Genomic DNA, 5,789 nt, shown 5'->3' with positions numbered 1-5,789 from the left:
CCAAACAGTGAAAGAGTTTTTCAAATCGGTTCAGTAGTTTCGGAACCTATTCAGTACAACAAACAAACAAATCTTTCCTCTTTATAATATTAGTATAGACAAAGCAATGCCAGTAAATTGATTTGATTTGTTCACAAGGTAAGTTTCGTATGCTTGACAAATATTCTTACAAATGTGACTCAGATAAGGCGAAATTATGAGTTGGCTTAAAATTTGGTGGCGGTTGGATTATGTTGGACTATGAGTTAGAGCCCAAAGCTCGGACAAGCGTTCTTTAATGACTGGGCTTTTAATTAGTTCAGGTCGGAAGTCCAATGATTTTCTTCTGACCCATAAAATGTTTGACAATTATTATACATCCATTAATTTGAAGTACTAAAATATAGTTTCGTGTAATATATGTGTTAAAATATTATCGAACAGATTTAAGAAACTTGATTCCATGTAAAGCAACTAAAATACTAAATAAATGTCAAAATCTACAAAATGCGTTTTCTAATTTTAATGTAAGTAATAAATAAGAATCACCCAACGCTTTTACGATCATGACGTGCGATATAGATAGAAGGAGTTATTTTAATGAAAACAAACGCGCCTACATTAGCCTGAAATTACAGCATTAAGGAAAAATCAACAGAAAGAAGATAAAAATCGGCCACAAGAAATTCTAAATTCTAAAATTGAAAGTGCATCGATGTTCATCATGTATCCGCGATAAGGGCATATTAATACGATCGGCAGTCTGAATGTACTTGCCAGTTGTACTTTTCTAAAAATTAGGAAAGTGAACGAGACGAAAACTTTTACACGTAGGTTTTAAAACATAGAAAATTTGAAATAGAATAAAAGTTGCAATTTCTAAATAACTCCTTTCCTCATCATCGTAATTATCATAATTTTTAGTCACGATGTTTTCTTCTCGTTTTTGTAACTATCATCGAACTGAATCACCGAATATGCTATGCAACATAATGATAGCTGTATAATAACAAGAATCTATTGAAAATTTAAAGACCCAATATGTACGGATTTTTGGAAAATAAATCAGGACGACAGTTTTCATTTTACACAATGTACTTATATTTTCTAAATGACGGTAGATAGTTAAATAAAATTAACACTTCCAAATTTATAGGTAAATCTGAAAATCAAAGAAATACGTTTAAAGAAAATTCAGGGTTGTCCCACTGGCCAGTGCTACTAATGAAAATATCGGACTTTTGCTTTATTTTACTTTTTAATGATAATTAGAACTTGAAGCAACAGACACGACTTTTTATAAACTCATTTAAGTGACGATCAGCAAATCCGTCGTCCGCCTAGAATCCGCTAAGCCATAGGGGTGATACGCTTTGGCATCGAGCCCAGTTTCGTTTTTGGCTCACAGCCAAATTGAGAGCGTACGTCGAAAAAAAAATGGCGTCGCGCATCTTTGATATGCGTCACAGGCGCGCGCGCATCCAGACCTAACATGATTTTTACGTTATGTAAAATAGGTTTTATTGTCGTTTCGTAACCCTAGAACGTTGTTAAAATCAAGTGGACGACGAATGAAAACATGTTTAAATTTAGAACGGTCAGTACTATGATATATTATATTTTGTGAACATATGTATTTTTTTTATTGCATAGATGGGTGGACGAGCTCACAGCCCACCTGGTGTTAAGTGGTTACTTGAGCCCAAATACATCTACAACGTAAATGCGCCACCCACCTTGAGATTTGCTTTAATAAGCAACAACAAAAAATTGATACTTCGATTCCAGGTCTCAAATTGGGGTTTTCGAATATATACTTATCTTACTTATTTCATAATTGTATCTTTAGTCAAAAATACCATCACCAAGCAAGTTAAGAAAGTCAGTTACATAAATTAAATACATTCATATTTATTACGAATTGTCTCTTCAATACACAAAGTTCAGTAGCTATACCGTAATATTTCTTTTGTTACAAAATGTTTTCATAATGTAATCTTATAAAACAACTTAGCATTACAAATACAAAGTTTAGAAGCTCTATTTCATTATAGAACAATGCAAAACAATAACATACATTCTCTTGTAAAAAAACAACGCTGACAACAAATTTGTCAAAACTTTTAGCTTCATCTGATACTTAGATAAAAATACCAGCAACCCGCCCTCGCTTCGCTTCGGAAACATTAAATTTTATTATTGATAGCTGAGTCCCGCGACGTTACCCGCGGTTATTGTCGTACCGCGGGTGATGCCGCGGGGCGAAGCTAGTCTCAAAAATGTAGCTTAAGTTACTCCTCATATCATCAGCTACCTATCAGTGAAAGTCTTGTCAAAATCGGTCAGCCGTTTTAGAGATTAGCCGGAACAAACAGACAGACAGACAAACCGACAAAAATTGTAAAAAATGTTATTTTGGTGTATATACCGTATATAATATATTTATATTATGCATGTACTAAAAAGCGATTATTTCAATATTACAAACAGACACTCTAATTTTATTTATACGTATAGATTACATCTAAGTTTCCCTCAGTGACCTACCCCAAAACGAAACAAAGGGAACCTTGAACCTTCAGTATCGCTCAATCGATCTTCATCAAGTATTCATGGAGAGGCATTTTCCGGATTGTATTAACTTACATTAGCGGTTAAGAGGTTACCATAATCTACTGACAGTACAACCCACCATGGAAATGACGTCAAACTGTCAGTTGCAATGACTCATAAGTTCGAAAACACGACATTGTTCTACGGGAAATATAGGCAGGACTATGATAACCCACTCTAACCGGCGCCATCTAGGTGGGCTTCGGACAGTCTGCCGACCGAGAGGGCTGGTGGTCGTGGCGCCGACGACCGCCAGTCCGGCGTCCCGAGGGGGAGGGTGATGGGAGAGATGTGCTCCGCACTAAACGCTTCACTTTCCCCCCTTTGCCTTGTCATGAGTTCTGTCTCATGCGAGGTTTGGACGTTGGTTGTTGAGCGACAGGAGGTTTTAGTTAGTTCGACTCTGACATACCCCGCCCAGTATCTCCAGAAAAGGGCGGAAGTCCGGTGATTTCCTCCTGACCAAAAAAAAAAAAAAAAAGGACTATGATAGACCTATGCGAGCTGTCAAAGCGTTCTAATAGCTATCTACTACAGCACTAGCTACAGTAGGTTACTACTGCTGATGTAATTTTGAGATAATTATTAAATAAGTATACCTTAGGGTGGCGCCCGTTTTCAACTATTATCTACAGTGATTTGTTATGGGATTCTAGTGATTTCGTTCCGACTTTTTTAAAGCTACTTCCATACTGTATTTTCAGATATCATTACTGATATATATTATCCGAATTTGGTACGAAATCGCTTCCTTAGAGTTATGAAAGCTATCATCATAATATTATGTACTATTTATTATCTTCTTCAATAATGTTTCAAGCTTAGAGCTATAAGCGACGCTTTGGCCCCTTGCATAGCTAAGTTCACTTAGCAAAAAAAATCCAAAAAGGAATTCCGATACCTGGAATCGAACCCGAGCCTCCTGGGTGAGAGCCAGGTATCCTAGCCACTAGACCATATCGGATCATGTACATTGATATGAAATTTATTATAATTTACAAGTTATCACATACATAGTTTCACACTTTATCTTAACTGATAAAATTGTTGATTATACCAAAATTAATCAGAAAGTAGTTTGACGGATACACAGTCTTTGCCCATTCAATTAACGTTTACAAAAGTTAAATGAATTTAATAATTTTCTATATCAAAACTAGACGGATACGTGTGTTTGTATTTTCAATACACTTAATTAACTAAATCTATAATATAAGTACTATTTTCTTTGGGCGTCACGGGTCGTAGACCTTATTTAAACTATGTTGAGATACGTATTTGAGGTCTGACTTGTAGTTTCAACTTCATCATATATCAGGATCCTAAGGATTAGCTAAGCATCAACCTTCTTCTATATTAAATATAGATATTTTTTTTACTTAATATTATCATGTTTTTTTTTATTGCTTAGAGGGTGGATGAGCTCACAGCCCGCCTGGTGTTGAGTGGTTTCTGGAGCCCATAGACATCAGCAACGTCTAGGGAAGTAAAATGAAGTCGCCGTGGTCTGTAGAATAAGACGCCCGGTATTTTCGTATCAATCAATTCGACTATGCCGCGGCCAGGGTTCAAATCCCGCAGATAAGTACAAAATGTTTGTAAGGAACATATTATTATGTACATAATGTACCTACGTGCTTAACATTTCATTCACAAGTACGTACACAGTACTTTTTTTTTTTTTTTTTACCTCTGGGGAATCCATTTACGGATACCCAGTTCGAGGGGGTAACGAACCGGGTTATGTCGGACTCCGGCGCCTCCTGAGAGGAAGAAGGGGACGAGGAGGGCCAAGGTCCTCCACCTCCCCGAATTCCTCGCAAGAGACTACGCCTTGAAAAAGGCGCGCGAAGCACTTGCCCCGCAGAACGACTACCGACTAAACCCCATCGAGACGTACACAGTCCTGCTTATTTCCACCGTAAGAACGTCGCTTTGCAATATTTTTTGTGTCCCGTTTAAATAGGTGGTAACCTTATGCCGACCTGGTTTAAAGAAATTAACTTGGGCTACAGATATGGCAACGTGAACGCCGACTCCTCAACTCGAGATACTCGTGTCTGTGACTGCAGCCAATGGACATCACAACATCAATCCCGTCACACATCTTCTGATATTAAGAATCCAGAAACCAGTACTGGATAGAGGAAGCTTCCAGATGTTTTACCATCTACATTAATAAAAATGGTTTAGATACAGCATTTTGAATAACTGAATAAGATACCTAATCCTTCAGAAAATGTAGCCTATGCAAAACACATTTTGAGTGTACATTTCATATTAATTAGGTTCACCTTCTCTTCGTATCCCAAAATAAAACAAAAAACAAGCAATTAACCCGAAAATACAGAAAAAAAAACCGTATTATCTAGCACTCGATAAATGTCACTGAAAGCCACGTACGAGCCGGTGTAGAGGGTTGGCATGGAGCCAGAATCAACAGGCGAACTGCTTCCAGCATCAGGGCTATATGGAAAAACATCTTAACACTCTCCGTTGACTATGATAGGGCTGACAAAAGTGGACATAAAATTTGACAGATTTTTTTTCCTATTGAGGGTTGTACTTTTTGTTTGTAGCAGATAGTACCTTAGAAAATATCTAGACGATAATACGTATTTAGTAAATTAGACAAAATTTAATATTATTTGCGATGGTCGAGCTGATAAAAGACTGATTAGTATAAAATACCAGCGGAAGTATCAAAATATCCAGCAAAATCGAATGAATTTGAATATTTATCAGGGAAAACAGGTTTAAGATAACACGATGATAGTATGGAAATGATCTTCAATTTGCAAAATCACGATAAAGAACATTTGAAATTAGTCTTAACATCTGAAGCTTTATAATAACCAAATATATGTATAATTTTTGCACAGAATTCAAATTCGAAGAGCTTCGTTTAAATCACACGCATCAAAAGTACATTGTAATTGAATCAATTTAAAGTATGTAGTTGTTTTTTTTGTAAATCCTAAGAATTATATTGAAATAATGATTTGTTTTTTCAATAATATTCGAATAATAAGAACGAATCGTATATAAGTACAGGAGGCCTGGCTACGTGCCAGCTCTGAAAGTTGTAGTCGTGAAAATTTATGTGTGCGTGTTGAAAATGTACCGACATCACAAAACTAATAAAGTTTTTTTTTTAAATTTTACATTAAAATACTCGATAGATACCTTACACTTTG

General features: G+C 36.1%; 1 non-coding gene across 1 annotated transcript; it reads right to left on the bottom strand.

The window, feature by feature from the left end:
* Window positions 1–3,484: 3,484 nt before the first annotated feature.
* On the bottom strand, window positions 3,485–3,556 carry TRNAE-CUC (transfer RNA glutamic acid (anticodon CUC)). The gene has a single exon. It is a non-coding gene; the product is annotated as a tRNA-Glu (tRNA).
* Between the last annotated feature and the right edge of the window lie 2,233 nt (window positions 3,557–5,789).

The sequence above is a fragment of the Bombyx mori genome, chromosome 5, assembly GCF_030269925.1.
Source record: "Bombyx mori chromosome 5, ASM3026992v2".
In the NCBI taxonomy this organism is placed as follows: Eukaryota; Metazoa; Arthropoda; class Insecta; order Lepidoptera; family Bombycidae; genus Bombyx; species Bombyx mori.
This window is presented reverse-complemented; position numbering and strand designations above follow the sequence as displayed.